Below are 17,763 nucleotides of genomic sequence, written 5' to 3' on the forward strand. Positions count from 1 at the left end.
TAGAAGAGCCAAGGCATTATTTAGTATTCACTATTAGTTATTAGTTACTATGATTTTTCTTGCCAAATTCCAACCTATCAGACTGAAAAGAAAAAGTGAAATGCTAAACAGCAACATGGCACATTGGAAAACATTACTATCATACTGTATATCAAGAGAGGAGGCTGCCTCCCACCCCATGAGCCTTGGCTAGGACTTGCTTTGACCAACAGAATATGGCAGAGTGATAGAGGAATTTCAAAGCCTAGGCTCCTGAACACCCTGCAGCTCCAGCATGTGCTCTTAGGAACACCCCTGCCTCCATTATGAAAGCCCCAGCTAGACTTCTCAAGGAGGAAGAACTGCATGGAGAGGAAGACCCCATGCCAAGGCCCCCTTTCCATTGCCAGGGACTGGAACCTGCCTGGATGACCCAGGTGAGGCCTGGAGAATGTATCTGATTTACTTCAGCATCACTTTCCTCAGAGTGAATGAGTGAAATAATATAGTAAATTGCAGTGCCTGACAGTCAATAGAGGTTACTTTCCTCCTTTTTTTCCTACCCCAAAGCATCTGTCTCCCTCAGGTAAGACCAGCTGAGCCCAGCCCAGATGTCTAATCTATAGACTCAAAAACATAATGAATTGTTTTAGGCCACCAACTTTTGAGGCATCTTGTTATATAGCAACAGATGATGGATACAAATAGCTATTGCATCTCAGCCCTGCAGAAGAAGTGCTCAACTAGCAGAGAATAGACTCATTCTGTTTTCCAAAGTAAAAGTGCCAAAGTGGAGCCCCATAATATTAGGCATTAAACACTCCAGAAGTACCTCTAGATGCTCTCAGGGAAGGCAAAACAGCTTGGGTTCTTAGTGTGTCACAAGAGTTCTAGTATCATGTTTCCAAATGACGGTGCATTTTCTTGACAATGGGGACAGAATCAGCACCCCATGAAAGCCAGCAGAATCTTACTGTTCCAGCAGGTAGAAGTTAGCCTTCCAAGTAGGGTAGGCTGATCCCAGCCCAGGAAATACAGATTGAGAAGCTCATGAGAGGCAAAGCATCATGAGGCTTTGGGCAGCACTTTGCAGGACATACTGGAGTGAAACAGGGTACAACTGAGGCACTGGGGACCTAGGATAGGACAGTAGTATGATGTTGGCCAACCTTTAATTAGAGGAAAGTCTGAATGATAAGTAGAGTAAGGCAGAGGAGGGCTACTATTAGCTCTGTTGTCTAGACTGGCAACTTAGTTCTGGCTCTGAGCTGGCAGAATAGACCAAAAGGCATTTCATTTAGTCCCATTGGTAACATGCCCTAGCACCTGATATGAATGATCCTTTGGCCACATTCTGTTGACTCACACTCTTCCTGGCAGGAATCCTCAGAGATAGATAATTCCTCCACCTCGGCCTAGGTCTGGTGATCATCTAGTGCCTTTTACAGGTGGGCACTTGTACAGGTGCTTCCCATGTGGTGAGGCCTCTTAAACTGACTCTAGGGCTGTGGTTCTCAAAGTGTAGTCTCTGGACCAGGTATATCAGCATCACCTAGCAACTTGTTATAAAAGCAGATTGTCAGCCCTACCTAGACCTACTGAATCTGACACTCCAAGGTAGAACCCAGTGATCTAGCATGGCTTCCAGGTAATTCTAATGTTCTGTACAATTTGAGGTTCTGCCAATTGCTGGGCACTTTAAAATGACCAATGCCAGAGTCCCACTCAAGAGACTGTGTTTGGTGGTACACTGCTGAGATCCAGCTACTTGAGAGGTCGATACAGGAGGATCACAAGTTCAGGGCCAGCCTCAGCAACTTAGGGAGACCCTGTCTCAAAATGAAAAGTGCTGGGGATGTAGATCAGTGATAGAATACTGCTGGGTTCAATCTCCAGTAGAGAGGAGATGGGGAGAGAGCTGGGGAGGGAGAGAGAGAATATGATTGTGATTGAATTGGTCAGAACTGCAGCCAGGGTATGAAGATTTTTAAAGCTCTCCTGACAGTTCTAACAGTCTAGGCTGGGACCATGGCCCTAGAGAGAGGCAAAGGGTTTCACAGAAATCCCTTGGCAGGAAAACTACTTATTAAGGTTTTGCTAAAGGTGGCCTTGAGTTTAAGTGGTTTTACATTTGTATATAATAAGAGCCAAAGCTTTTCATTTATTCCAGGTTCACTTCAGGCCTCTTTTAACAAAAGAACTTGATAATTGTTGTAGCTTTGCTTCTGTAGACCACATGGGTGGTTCTGTGGCTTTAAAGGAAATCCCATTTACACTCCACCCATTAAATAGAAGGATAGAAAATGAGGCTGAGAAAAAGTTCCTGTAAGCATGGTGATAATCTATGAGAAGGAAAAGGCACTTGTCGAGATGGGCAATGAGACAAGGAAGAATGTAAGTGAAAACAAACAAGACATTAAATTTCAAGCCAATAAGGAGAACAATACATGTATAGCTGCAGTAAGACAGTGGTATCTCCTTGACAGCTGAAAATTCTGGAAATGGTTACTTACCCCTGATGGTTTTCAACACCAGTAATTTTGTTTTGGAAGCGTATGCCTTGTAGAACCTTTATTTCTGGTTAAAACCTATCTATTTAATGCCATTTTTACTATTTTCCACCAAATCCACATTTTCTAAGACCTTGATCGTGCCACCCATGATATGGTTAACCATGATATTCCTGAAGACCACAACTTCTGTTTACTTTGATTACAGGTTGGAGCTAAGTGTAAGATTTTGTAAAAAAAAAAAAAAAAAAAAAAAAGAGAGATTGGAAATAGGACACAGGTGTCCCCACAGAAGACAGGGCACAAGACTGATGCAGAAGAGGTTTGTGTTTAGCCCCAGTCTACTATCTTTGATAGTTCAGAGGTCATTATGAGGGTGTTAATGAAGAGGAATTGGACCCTGACATCAGAACTAACTATGAATCTTTATTAAAATTCAGTGCCTTTCCTTTTTTCAACAAACAAAAATAACAGGCTGTGATGTATTAAGTTCCCAGGGATAATGTTGCTGGACCATGGACCACACTTTGAGAAGCTTGTTTTGTAGTCTGTTGTGGGTATGTGGGTTGGACTGGAGATTGGGGTAGGAAGGGGGATGAGTTTTTGAGCCCCAACCATGGAATTTGGATTTTTTTAAATTAATGAACAATATTTTTATTTATTATTAACTACTTTCTGGTTCCTTTTTAGGTTTAAATTCTTTTTAAAAAAGTTTTAACATAATAATTGTATATATTTATGAGGTAAGTATGATATTGCAATATGTTTATATAGTATGAAATTATCACATTAGGATATTTAACATATCTATCAACTCAGACATTTACCATTTCTTTATGTTGGGAACATTCAAAATCTTCTGTATAAGTTATTTTGTAATATACAATTAAGTGTTGTTAACTATAAGTATCTTATTCTGCTATAGAACATTAGAAGTTATTTTATCCAACTTTCCCCTTAACCATCCTGTCTCCATCCCTCCCTCCCTAACATCCTTCCTAGTCTCTACTTTCTCTCTACTTATATTGGGAAACTAAAAAGTTGACCTCATAGAAGTAAGAACATTTGGTATTTGTCTTTCTGTGCCTGACTCATACTTAATAAGGTAATCCTGCCAGGAACCAATTTGCAATGAAGGGTTGAGGATAACCCATCGTAAGCAAATTAGTTAGGCAGACTAACCTGGTCCCATAACAAAGGTGCCTATTGAAACAGAGTTGATTTGGCATCTATCATTCAGGTTTGTATCCCAGCTGAGCCCAAAGACTCAAACCTGAGTCTTTGGGCTCAGCTGGGAGAGCAAGTGAAACCATAAGATCTGACAGCCTTGTTGTCTCTGAAGATTGCATAAGACACTGCAGGATAAAGTGGAAATGCTTAGCACCTTGCCAATAGAGGCTAAGATAGAACTTCTGCAGAGACCAAAGCCTGGCTTTAGTGACTCAGGAGTCCCAGTGAAGCATTATGCCCAAACAGGAGGTGGTTACATGGATGGTTTCTCAGCTGAAAATAATAGCTTATTTTCTATATCTTAATCACTTTGTGAAAGGACTAATATCTATTGAGAATAGTCATTCTAATTAATTTCCTGTAACTGAAGTCAATTGGATGGGCAAGAATACATTAGCATGCTGGAATAAATGCATATCTGACCCCAAGAGCCTTCTTTGAAATACCTATTCATTCATTCATTCATTCATCCCAACACTAAGTCTCCACACCAGACATTACATGAGGAGGTAGATCTAAGATCTGCAAGATATAGTCTCTTGGTCAAAGAGGGAGGATATAGGCACATAAAATTCTAATAATGCAAGGTGAGAAGTGCTGAAGGAGGGATTCATACAGGAGATGTAGGGAGCAGAAGAAACCAGTAGTTCTGTGTGAGGCTATTAGGAGGAGTTCTGCATTGCTGAGCTGGATTTTGTAGGTAGAGGTGAAGAGATTGAACAGGAGGGAAGAAGGGTCTTGCAGGTACCTGAGCAGCATGAATGATATGACAAAAGTGAAGCCCCATCTGAAGGAGAGTGAGTAATTTTTTTGATTGGGGTAGAGTTTGAGTAGCTGGAATAGAGTATGTGGAGGGATTTGGTAACAGATGAAGCTGGTGCCATATGCCACAAATATTTAGGCCACAGCCATTCAAAATAGGGATTCCAAATGCTCCCAAGGAAAATTAGTCTTCTCTCCAAATGTCTCAGTGTACTACTAAGCAGCCATCCTTTGGATATTTTAAATTTAAATCCCTTATGGCCTTTAAAAAATAAAAGATAATTATGTATTTTAAAGAATGCTGGAGCTGGAGGTGTACCTCAGTGATAGAGTGCTTGCCTAGCATGTAAGAGTCCCCGAGTTTGATCCCCAATGTGACAAAAAAAAAAGAAAAGAAAATTAATAATAGTAATAAATAAAAGAGATGCTATCATTTAGAAAGAAATTTTAGCACTGTAATAATTTTATTCGATGAGTATTTGTGCATCTTTACTCTTTCTAGGATAGAGAATATAATACAAATGAAAAAGAAATGTCTGTAGGATGAACATTGGGCTCTCTTCCTAGGTCTGCCACCAGCCAGCTATTGACCTTGAATAAAATTACTAAACATCTTTGGGCCAGTTTCTTGTCTCTGAGATGAGCAGATGGATCTTGAGATTCCATCCGGCTCTCACAAGTGTGGAATGTGTCTGACAGACAAGATCAAGTCTCTCATGCAGCTTGAAATCAAGGAAAGGAGCAGTGATCAGAAATGGCTTTTAGGCATCCAGGTTTACTAAGGCTGATGGGAAATCCCCAGGAATTCTTGACATCTCCCTATATCCGCCCCAACAGCAATGCAGGAAATCTAGTCCACTATCTTCAGTAGACTCAATGGAACCATTTCCTTAATGAAACCCCCCTGCAGCCCCATGCACTGAACAAGAAGCTTTCCTTTCAAGCCCTCCCTCAAATACCCCATTCCTCCCATTTCCTTCCCTTTCCTCAATCTGGTATGAAATCCAGCAATTTAATCAGCAGCATGCAATTTCCTAGGCACCCAAATGTGTGAGGACTCAACCATGATCCTGGAAAGCATTTGGCAGGAGGTCTCATTCTACAAGCCTCTACCAGAGTAAAACCAACAGAACAGGATGGACTGATCTATCAAATTGTTTAAAACCAGTGCAACAGATGTTTTTTACACTTTTTAGCCACTCATCATAATATTTTTACTGTTTGTGATTTCAAACTCCCTCTACTATCGACAATGGCAGCTACACTGAAAAGTGATATTTACTTGATATTACCAACATACCCTGAACCAAGAACCTGACACTGTTTTCTATTATCAGCAGGCTTTGCATTTAACACCCCTGGGCCAAGAGACTTCTCTCACTTTCTCCATCCCCCAACTTCTTCCACAGTCCCCACCCCCCAGCCCCGGGCTTTTAAAAGAATTTTTTTGTACTGGAGATTGAACCAAGGGGCGAACATCCGCTGAGCTACATCCCTAATCCTGTTATTTTTATTTTAGGATCTCACTAAGTTTCCAGGCTGAAGTCTCACTTAAGCACACTCACACATGTCAATTTAAAGCCGGGGCAAAATCTACTCTGTTATTTGTTCTTACCTTGCCAAACTGCCCAAGCCACAGTAACCATCAGCCATAAGTTTGCTGTGTAGAAGCAATGTGTTGTATAATCTTCCTGAAGGGCACTTTTTTTTTGGTTGATATAAAACCATTTCTTTTTTCCTTTGGTGTCATACTGCTTTCAACTTATATATTACATTCACTCAGAGCAGATTTTTAAAAAGGTTTACATAGTTTTGGGGAGAAAAAGCAATTATTTGGCTTGCTTTATAAAAGTCAAATGAAATAGGTTCCATTTTTAAACAAAGGGCTTAGTAGCTCTGTTGAAACCTGGAATTCTTTGTAAATAAAGCCATTTTGATCAAATAAAGTGTCAATTTTTTATCAAGAAATTCCTGGGGGCTCCAAATAACAAGTATCCTTATAAGACTTAATGTGACTATTATAAAGGAGTATCTCTGTCAGAGACTTACACATTCTACCGGTGAAAAAGCCCAAGACCATTAGGTCCACTGTGTTAGGCATCTTCAGACAGCCGATCTCCTGCAAAATGCTACCCAGGAAAGACCATGTTAATTGGTCAGTCAGGTACATTCCACAATGTGATTGCTGATGGCAAGGAGAACCCAGTTTATCCCTACAGCCACAGCATCAGATGATTATTCTTCATTTTATATATAAGTATAAGAAGGTAGGAAGAGATAAAAGAGATTCAGGGTTTAGTCTGTTTCATGGAAAAAGGAACCTTAGAAATTGACCATTTATTCGAATTTCTGCAGTTTATGTATAAAAACAAAACAAAATCTACTTGGTGATCATTAGAAAAGAAACTACTTAGTCCATTATAGAATTTTCAACAGGAAAATAAAAAAAATGTAACAAAGTGCTAAACTCAAAAGAAAAGTAAAAATATTCGAGGAACTAGAGTAGGCAGTGACCTACAGTTTATCTGTAAAACGATCTATGAATTGGCAAAAAAAAAAAAAAGATGGGGACTGCCTAAGGTCCTAAATAATTAACATGTCAAAGATGCAATTTTGGAAAAAAGTATGACTTTATAAGCCTCAGAGAAAACAACAAAAATTACCACATAAAATAAGCTAGTATGAGAGATGTATCATATTCAACTTAGAAATAGGTATTATTTTCTTGTAATTTCAACCTAATGTTATTACTGTGGAATTGCCTCACAAAATTCAGTTTAAGTGTTTCCAATTAGTTATGGTAAATTGTAAATGTCAGCTGCTAATGAACTCAAGAAAAACAGGGGGTGGAGGACAAAACCTAAAGAATCTGTGACTTTAATGGAGGGTGTGGTGCCTTAAAAGTAAGAAAATGAGACACCTCTAGAGAAAGATGACTGATTTCCTTTATGGAGAAAGTGATCACAATACTGAGGACCTGAAAGTATCTGAATTATGAGTGTCTCTTTATTCTCTAGGTATCTGGAGGGTAACTGCACACTTTAGGAGACAGATGCATTGGGCTAAGGGAGGTAGCTCAGTGGTACAGGCAAAATGCGAGGTCCTGGGTTCAATCCCCAGTACCACAAAAAGAAAACAAAAACCCCCGTAAATTTTAGGAGGGAGATGCATTACCTATTTGTATTAATAAACCTCTAGTTATTTTACATGCCATGCATGCACACACAATATTGATAACTGATACATATTTAAATATAGCACCCAAAGGGTCACAGACTGGAGCTCACATGGGTAAGGGTGACTCGGGATGAATCCACAGGCAGAAATAGGGGGCCTCTTTCTGGCCAGAGAGAGCTTCCTGTTAGATTGGAAAGTCTTATTTAGAAAGCAGGTAGCTGATTATTTTACTGAGATGTTTCTAATTCAGCCAGAGAAGCTGCAGTTTTCAAAGGCGCATTTTACAGTGACAAACCTGCTTGCTAACAGAATACTCCCGAAGCAATCAGGTAAGGAGGTTCACACTGTCAGTTTGTCTCCCTTTCTTCTCAAAAATGTGAAAAAAAAAAATCAGAAAGATTTCCAAGATTCGTGTCCATTCAAATAAATTATAATCTAAACGACAAGACGATCCTACTAACATTTCTTGTAAAGCTTCCACCAATCTAAGATGCTTCTAAATGCAAACAGAACTATGCTTCATTAAAGTCCACCACAATTTTGAAGAAATAAATGTGTATGAAGCAGAAAATCCAATAAGGTGTTCCGTTTTATCTTGTATTTTTGGGTTAAGAGAATTTACCTAGATTTACATTTACCTATGAGACTGAGAATGTTAAGTTCTCTGAGCAATTATATTTTAATATAAGCAACTTTTCAAATTTAAAAAAAACTATATTTGCGAAGTAGAAAATGCAATCTTTCATTTAATGTAGTTATTTTAGTACCTTTCCCAGCTTGTAGGGAGTTCCCACACAATAGGACTTCGCCTTTCCTCTGGGTTTCTTAGCTTCTAAATAGTTGCAATTAGATCGGTAAAACTATCTAATTAGTCTTCCCGCTGAGAATATTTGTTACTGCTTTTTGGGTTTTGCAAGTTAAAAAAGAAAAAAGAAAAAAAAAGAAGTTTAATCTTTCTGACTTTCCTTCCAGGGAATCATTACAATGACTTGTTTCGTGGTACTGTACCTTTTTCCCATGATGCTTAAAAGAAAGGCGCTCCAAAATCTGGCCCTTTGCGCGCAAGGAGAGGGAACCAAAGGATTCTGGATCACTTAACCCCACTGAGCAGAAAAGACGAGTCCCTAAGTCCCCTCAAGCTTTGACCCCTTAAGGGCGGCGGTCTCCACACTAATTGTTCTTAAAAATCTGGCCCTTGACCATTTCAGCGCCTGTTTTCCAAAGGACCGGCGAAGCTGACTTAAGTAACGGTGCAGACCTCAACGATTCCTCAAACAGCATCTTTTGGTCCAAATTGTCCGCCCTTTCTTGGCTCGTAATTTAAAGGACAAGCTTACAATTCCAAAATTTAATGGTACTTTGGGCCTTGGTTGGTTAGGATCACGCAGTCCACGACCTGGGCTGGACCGCGCAGCCAGCCAGCTACCGGCAGAGGCCCCACCCGATGGCTGCGCACAGCGAGCGTCAGGGAGGAATAGGCGCTGCCGAATGTTCCTAGGATAGTCTGGCTCGAGGGCCCCAAGTGGGTCCAGGAATAACAAGCTGGCCCTCTCTTGTGATTTGTCTGTTCCCCGGAGGCACGCGACCCTCTCCAAATTGGTTCTTCTCTGTAGGTCTGGCGGCGCAAGGTCATGGCCAGTGCCCAATATCGCCAACTCCCCAGCCTCAGCACAGCCCTGGGCAGGCTCACCGGCGCTCAGGAGCCGCTCTTTCCAACTTCGATGGACCCTGCGGACCCGCTCTTGGCGGTTTGGGAGCAGGCTCTGGGTGCCAAGCAGGTCCGGTGTGTGATGCTTCCGGTGCCCAGAGTTTCGATGCGGGGAGCGGGGACCCCAGTAAGGAGCCGGGCAGGGGATCAAGCGACTCCTCCCGCAATCCGGCAGCCCCGGCACAGACCAGAGCGCGGCGCCACGCGGGTGTGGGCGGTGATGCCCGCTAGTCCCCCGCCAGCTACTGGGGCGCCGTGGCCCCAGGCGTTCCCGCTGCAACTAGTACCCCAGGTTCCCTCTGAGTTTCGCTTCTCCCGGCTGCAGCCTCGCCTCCCCGCGTGCACCTGGCCCCGGCCCCATGGTCTCTGCCCCGTGGCCGCAGCATCCCAGCCCCGCTTGGCTCCAGGGCCCGATCGTGCCTCACCTGTTAGAAGCAGACAGCCAAGCANGGAAGAGGGGCGGGGGCCGCCGAGGGTGGGTGGCCCCGGGCGGAGAGCGCGTGGGGAGGCGCTGGCTGTGCGGACCCGGGAGCGCGGCGCTGGCAGGTTCAGGGTCCTTGCTCCAAGCACTCCTGCCCCCGCCCCTCCTTCTGCCCATAGCGCTCAGGAAATCCTTACCGGCTCCCTCCACCCGGTTTACTCGGCTCTGGGGGCCGCCCGAAACTGGGGAGGAGATGGGGCTGGAGCTCCACTGCCAGGCCCCCGGGGCGGGAAGTCAGTTTCAAGGGAAGCTGACCGCGCCTCCGCGACGGTGTACTTGGCACGAGGAGAGAGGCTCAGTCGGGCCCACTCCCCTAGCTTGCACTGTCCCGCCGACCCTGACCCAGCCAGACTATCACAAGACGTCTAGGAAGGCGCCAGAGACCCTCTGCACACGGCTGTAGACCAGGAGCGTCCGAGAGAACCGGACGCTTGCCTGGCACCTTCGGGAAGACTGCGGGCGGGCTCAGGTCCCCAGGGAAGTCGTCTGTGTCTTTTTCGGCTACACTGATGCACCCGCCCAAGTCATTTCCGCAACCCTCTGCTTCCTAGAAGCAAAACAGGGAATAACAAGATACCTTTAAAAGGCTGAGGCGTGAAACTGCTCCTTCAACATGTAAGGGCTGAATACGTGAACTTTATTTCCTAAATGTTCAAAAAGAAATCTTTCTGGTGGCAGCTTGCTAGCAAGATGAGTGAGTCTGCTGCTCTTGGAACACAACCGGGTGAAATTAACTTGAGGCACTAGATCATTTGCGATGACACTAATTTCACGTTGTTACTCAATTATGTCTCCATTAGCTCAAAGGCTGAAGTCGTCCCAAGCACCACGGAGCAGCCCGGTCTTGTAAATACTGCAGGTTTAAAACATAGTTCTATTGGAACCTACTTGATGGCCATGATAAAAGGAACTGTGATGTCTCCTGAACGGAGCTAGTGACTCTTCCTGAAGGACTGAACTACCTCCCCACCTGGGAAGATTGGGCAACTTGAACTTGCCACATCTCTGGGCAAGGAGAGGCGTGGCCACCTGCAGCTCCACACAGGCAATGCTTGACCAGGCATCTGGAGCAGCAGCACCTGAGGCACCATGCCTAGATTCCCGCTAGGGAGCCAGTGCTCCCCTTTGGCTTCGGCATTCTTCGCAATTTTTTGGTTTGTTTTTCCATTGACCCTCATTACTGCTCCTGCCCTCCTTTCTCTGCCATCAGCACACCTGGTTGCTCTAAAACTACTTAATTATCCATAGAATGTCTGGCAGCTGAGCCTTCTTCCACCTGGTTCCCAGCTCCCACAGTCTGGGACACACCCACAGAGCCAAGATGTCCTTCTGCCTCACTTCATACCACTTGTCACTCCCACACCCTCTTTCCAAGGAAAAGCTGACAGCATTGCTCTTCTGTAGCACCCTGCAGAAACCAGGTATTGTTAGAGCCAAGAACAATCCAATGCTGAGATGTCCTTGAATCACTCATTGCTGTCTAAGGGGCTTGGAATCTAGGGAGGAATCTGTCAGATGAAGAAGCCGTGCAGTGCCCAGCTCACAGTGCTGGAGGGGCATGGAGTCCACCATGGGTATGAGAAAAGGTATGACCTTGTGCAGGGGAAAATCAAAGAGGGCTTCTCAGGCAAGACACAGCTGACTGTGGAGGAAAAGGGCTCATAATACAACCCACAAAGGTTTTATTTAATATGTTTCTTTTCTTTTTTTCAAATGCTATTTTGGTTTTTTTAAACACAGACATTTCCCAAACCTGCTGCCAGAAATGAATCCACTTGAGTTGGTGTAGCCAGACAGCTATTTGATAAACAGATCAACTGATCTTTATAATCTAATGTAGTCATCAACAATGCTAATGCATTGCTTAATTATTTAACCCTAATAAAGTCATAGTCAAATCTAATTTAGGATTATGTGAAAATCATGCTGCAGAAGGTATGGGCCTTCACAAATTCGCCAATTATTCTTTTGAAAAGCTGAAGGCTTTTAATTATAGTCAGCAATTTCTTCACCACTACTTCTTTTGTGAATTTTACTAGCCTTCTATAAAGAACTAAAAAATGGCACAAATTGTTACAAGGTTTTGTTTGTCATTTCATTTTCACTTCGATGTGGGGTATAGCTCTCAATCCTGTCCCTGAAAGAGATAATACCTTTGAATAATGGGTCACAGGACTCTTCTAACTAAATCACTCATGAAAGAGGTTGTATAGATAATACTGATGGAAAAGATCAAATTCAACACGCCTGGTGGATATAAAAAGCTATTGAAGTAGACTATCTGTTTGCTTCCTGCTCACATACAAAAGAACATTTCATCTTCTGTTTGGTTAGCAAAACCAGACACTCTCTCTTGTTATCAGCTACAAACATTCTCTTGAGCTTTCTTTCTCGCCCCTATTCAGGAGCACACTGTTGGTACAGCCAACAGCTTTAATATTGTAGACCGAGTAGAAGTGGTGGAGCATCTGTGTCAGAGACAGAAGGGAGCCCAGGCCTGACTTTCTACAACACACCAACCATAGAGCAGCTCAGCTTGCAGAAGCTGAGGCTCAGTCGGGAATTTCATCCCCACACGGGTTTGGTAGCTGGATGCCAAAGCAAAAATATACTGTGTGGCTACAACAGTGCATAGTGCAAATGTGTAAGGAGGACTAATAAGAACCAAAAGATCTTATTAAATCCTTCTGTGTTATTGAAAACCCCTCACATTACATATCTTCTGGACAATTTAGCCTCCTTAGTTTAAGAAGCACACCTCCTCGGATCTGCTGAACTCATACCAGACAAGCACATTTAAGTTTTATCAATCAGAGGTTGGTCAGCCCACTGGCACAAAAGTCTTGCTTATGTTATCCTACCACTTTGGCTGAACATGTTCCTATTTCAAAGAACTTAAACATCTGGCACGGGTTTTCAAAAGACTCAAGGGCTGAGTGCAGTGGTACACACCTGTAATCCCAGTGACTTGGGAATCCTGAGACTAGAGGAGTCCTCAGCAACTTATTGAGACCCTATCTCAAAATTTAAAAATGAATACATAAATAAAAGAGGGTGGGGGACATAGCTCAGTGGTAAAGCACCTCTCAGTTAGATCCCTGGTACCACCCCCCTCCAAAAAAAAATCATTTACTGAGTCAGTTCCTTTAAATCTTATGTTTTGTCTGAGATGGGGTCTTGCTATGTTGCCCAGGTTGGTCTTGAACTCCTGGCCAGTCTCAAGTGGTCCTTCCACCTTAGATAAGTGGGACTAGAGGCATGTACTGTAACCATGCTCTATATCCTCCTCAGTGCTCTGATATTGTCACATGATAATTTACTGGACACTCAGAAACATCTCCTGTGTCCTGGCATATTCTTTCCAGGCTTCTCATTCATGACCCTTTGGTCACTCATCATATGGAATGTTCTAGAAACTCCTTCCAGCTTCCCTTTGAAGGTTCCAGCTTGTCAGCCTCTCTACAGGTGAGATCCTTAGGACTGAATATGCTTCATATTATTTCCCTTCTCCTAAAGACATTTTTTTTTTCCAGGCAGAGAGAAAAGCATGCAGGAAGACCCAGAGGGGAGCAAGGAAGGAAGAGTAGTTCAGATGGAAAGAGCAGTGAGAGGGCTGGAAGCACAGGGGAAGCCTCCTCTGAGAGATGGGGCCAGAGCCACAGAGCCCAGGAGCAGCACCTCCATCTGCTGCTGCTGCTCAAGGGCCACAGGAATCCTCACGCCTCTGGTTCCTGCTGCAGGGGCTCCTGTCTGTTTCGCTCTGCTATCTCCCTTGCCTATATTGGTGCTGCTGCTGTTTATAGGATCTTTTGATTTATTCAGGGTTCTGTCTATTTTCTGAGGGTTATGCCCCAGCTCTGGACTCCTGGTTTGATCTGCTCCTCATCCTACCTGCAGAGGCTCTGATGCAACTACTGTACTTCTGTCACTATGATCTGAGATCAAAGGAGCCTCTTCTTTCAGCATCTCCGCACCTGGGGCTCTGATTGGAACTTCCTCCTGGTTAAGCCCCCTGAAGCCTTTTCACCAGAGATTGGGCATTTATTTCTACAAACACAGCGCTAGGTGATCACTGCAGATCCTTATACTCACTGACTCATTACTTGTTCTGTTTTATTTTATCTGTCTTTCCAACCCATTGAAATCTTTTGGTTTCTGATTCTGTTAACTCAGTGCATTTTCAGTACCTCTTGAAGCTAAAATTACCTGTAAAAATAATAATGTGCCTTCTGGATGATCATCAAAATCATTGACTTCCATGCCTTAAGCATGTAATAAACTTTGCAGTGTTCTTTTTCCTATTAAAAAAAAAATATTGACTAAGGACAGTGCTGAATGAATGAATGAAAATAGAGATCTGGGGGCTGGGGTTGTGGCTCAGTGGCAGAGAGCTTGCCTTGCACATGTGAGGCACTGGGTTCAATCCTCAGCACCACATAAAAATAAATAAACAAAATAAAGATACTGCATCCATCTATAACTAAAAATATTTAATTAAAAAAAGAAAATAGAGATCTGTGGGGGTCCAGTAAACCAAGGAAGGATTCAGATTATTTCTTTGTGTCATTATCTCTAGATGTATGTTCACTAAAGGAGGAAGAATGGGAAATCATTAATATTCACCGTCATATGTAGGAATAATTGGTCCTGGCCAGAGGAAACTAGACAAGAATGTTTTCTCCAAGTTATATCTAGGAAAGAAAAAAAACCTGAGGTAATTAGAGAAGCATGGGGCAAGATAAGAGGCAAAACAGATAAGCAAATAATATGTCAAAGAAAAATATCTGCATAATTGTCATCTAATCATTATAATTAACCATCTTAGATCCACTTTATCTAGTCATTCAACTGCCATGACTTTTTTCATGTTATCACTCTTACTATATTCTTTGGGTTTAAAATATTTTAGAAAGATGAAAAGACAGGGAGTGCCCTGGAGGATGAGTCAAAATTTCATGTCAACAGAGCCACAGTGATCAGTTTGGTGTATTTCACAGTAGTATTTTTTTCAGGTAGAATGTGTTTATATTCTTCCATGTTTGTATACAGCCTTCATAAATATTATATCTAACAGCTGCAACATTTATCCTACTGCTAGATATGTCAGTTTCTGTATTATAAATAATCCCCAAATAAATTTAATTTGACATTGGAGTGTTTGTTAATCAGGCGGGAGCACACCCCCATCCCCGCCACACACTCATTCATATTCTTGATTCCCCTGCAACCTGAGCCCTTCCACCAGTTCCATCTAATAGGGAACTGGCTGAACAGTCACAAGGAAATGGTTCATGTCATGGTGCATGATCCAGGAAATGTAGTCTTTCATTCAGTAAATATTTTTTGAGCACATGCCCCATACACAATACTGTGCTAGTCTGATTGAAATAGTAACATGGAAGATCTAATCATTGCCCTAGAAGACCTTACAATAAATTCGAGAAGGCCAGACTTACATGAAGCATTAGGAAACAATTCTAAGGCAATTAAAAGTAAGATATAGTTATGAATGCTAAAAGGGCTTATTCATTACTAAATTGGGAAATGGTTTTGAAGGTAGTAACAGATTTATATCAGTAGAGAGGAGAAGGCATTCTGGAAAAGAGGAAAAGGGAGTAAAACCAGGGACTCTGAGAGGAAGAGTGTGTGGGGAGATAGCAGCTGAAGATGGAAGGTGCCAGAGAACACAGGGTGAGGCATCGGTGGATAAGGTTGAGGGGCCTTTTCCATTGGGTTGCTTGGTAGATACATTTAAACCTGTCTCATCTTACCAGTACTTCAAGGGGACGGCTTTAGGATGGCTAGACTGGAAAATAGTGGATTCAAGGGGAGTAAGAACTGAGGGAAAGGGAGAACCTATGAAGACACAAATTTATGAAAAAAAATGATTAAGAGGTGACAGGATAGGTGCGGCACTGGGATGAACGGGCTGGGGGGAGCAGGGAAGCTTTGATTAGTGGTTCAGAGAAAAGGTGGCAGACAGCATGAATCCTGGGGTGGAAACAGGGTGGGGGGTGCCTGTGAGAACTCCAGGGTTCCAAGAAGGCCTCTAAGGATGCAGAGTAATGCCTGGTGGGGAGGCTGGGGCGGTTGCTGGGGCTGCAGAGGGGGCCTCCTTTCAGCCCTGTGGGAAGGAGTGGGCAACTGAAAGCAATCTATGTTCCTGCTTAAGCCAAGGGAGAGTCTAAAGGGCAAGTATGACTCAGGTCAAAACATAATAAACTAGAAATGCAACATATTGCTGTACCCTAACTCTGGACAAAATCACATAAATATGAGATGATAAAGACATTAAAGATATGATAAATGATAGAGGTAAATAATAGATAATAGATGATATTAATAGATATAAGAGATAGGTGGGTAGGTAAATTGAGCAATAGACAGACTATTGTGTGTAATGGCTGGGCTCTGAGTAGGAAATTTATTAAAAGACATGAATTTAACCAGGTGCTTGGTGCACACTTGTAATCCCAATAATTTAGGAGGCTGGGGCAGAAGGATGGTGAATTTGAGGCCAGCCTCAGCATCTTAGCAAGACTCTCAGCAGATTAGTGAGACCTTGTCTCAAAGTAAAAAATAAAATGCACTGGGGATGTAGCTCAGTGGCAAAGTACCCCTGGGTTCAACAGCCGGTACCAAAAAGAAAAACAACAACAACAACAAAGGCCATGAATTTAATTCTACTGAATAAGAAGGGCAATAGCAGAGTTCTCTATAGACTTCCTTCTTCAAAAGTTCCCCTAACTCCAGACACACCCTCAGGGCAGGTCTGCTGGCGACTTCAGTGGAAGACCAGCCCTTTCCTTCCTGCACCTCTTCCAGGCTCCTCCTAGATGCACTTTTCGTGACTAGCAGCAACAGCAGCTGCAGAAGTCCCAGAGGAGCCTTCTGGTACTACATTCTGCTAAAGCACTGGACTGTCCCACCTGAAGGTCAGCCAGACAGCAGGAACCTGGCCTGGTGGCTCTCTCAACCATTCTCAGGTGTGCAGCAGATGACACACCTGGTATTTGTAAAAAAGTTAGATCCCTCAGCCCTCAACCCTACCCTGGAGGGAAGAATTAAGAGTAAGTGGCTGCAGATTTTTTTTTTTCTGTTGAAGAAATAATAGTCTATAAAATCAAGTTCAACTAAACTAGAACATTGCTTCCACTTATTACCTGGAAAGTACAACAGCATAAGCTTGTTTACATTAACTTTTAGTCTGTGAGTAAACTGTTTCTATCACTTCTGTGATAAAATAGTCCTCAGAACACCTAATTAAAAGATGGGTATCTCTCTCTCTCTCTCTCTCTCTCTCTCTCTCTCTATATATATATATATATATATATATACACACACACACACACACACATACATGTATATAAATTTTTTTTTAATTTACTGTAACTTCTCTTTTTCCACATAAGAGAAAAAAAGTTAATCTCAAGACACAAATTTTGTTTTTAAACATAAGACTCAGCGTCTGAACCATCATGTCATATAGCAATATGGTTTTCTTGCTAGAATTTAAAACATACCCAAAAAGTAGCTTATTGTTTAAATAAGATTGCCAAGTTTCATGTACCAGATTAACTCAGATGATGTAATGAAATGTCTGATATTTGCTTCGAAATTATCTGAGAGGAGTAAGAATGAAACGAGATGGGCCTGTGTTGATAATGCTGAAGCTAGGTCATTGTGTTAGTTGTGTGTTACTATGACAAAATATCTGAGAGAAATCAACGTAAAGAAGGAAAGATTTATTCTAGCTCATGGCTTCAGAGGTTTCAGTCCATGATTTGGACCTGGGCGAGGCCATCCATCATGACAGGGAGTGCCTAGTCGAACAAAGCCCCTCAATTCATGGCAGCCAGGAAGCAAAGAGAAAGAGGAAGGGTCTGGCATCCCAATATCTCCTTCAAAGGCATGCC

General features: G+C 42.6%; 1 protein-coding gene across 1 annotated transcript in view; it reads right to left on the minus strand.

Annotated features, from left to right (window-relative positions):
* The window catches only part of Flt1 (fms related receptor tyrosine kinase 1), a 201,730-nt gene that overhangs the window by 165,150 nt on the left and 18,817 nt on the right, over positions 1–17,763 (minus strand). The window contains exon 2 of the mRNA XM_048800762.1: positions 9,792–9,815. The gene's annotated coding sequence lies outside the window, so the exon portion shown is untranslated. The remainder of the gene's footprint in view (positions 1–9,791; positions 9,816–17,763) is intronic.

Source organism: Marmota marmota, unplaced genomic scaffold (genome assembly GCF_001458135.2).
Source record: "Marmota marmota marmota unplaced genomic scaffold, marMar, whole genome shotgun sequence".
NCBI classification, from domain to species: Eukaryota; Metazoa; Chordata; class Mammalia; order Rodentia; family Sciuridae; genus Marmota; species Marmota marmota.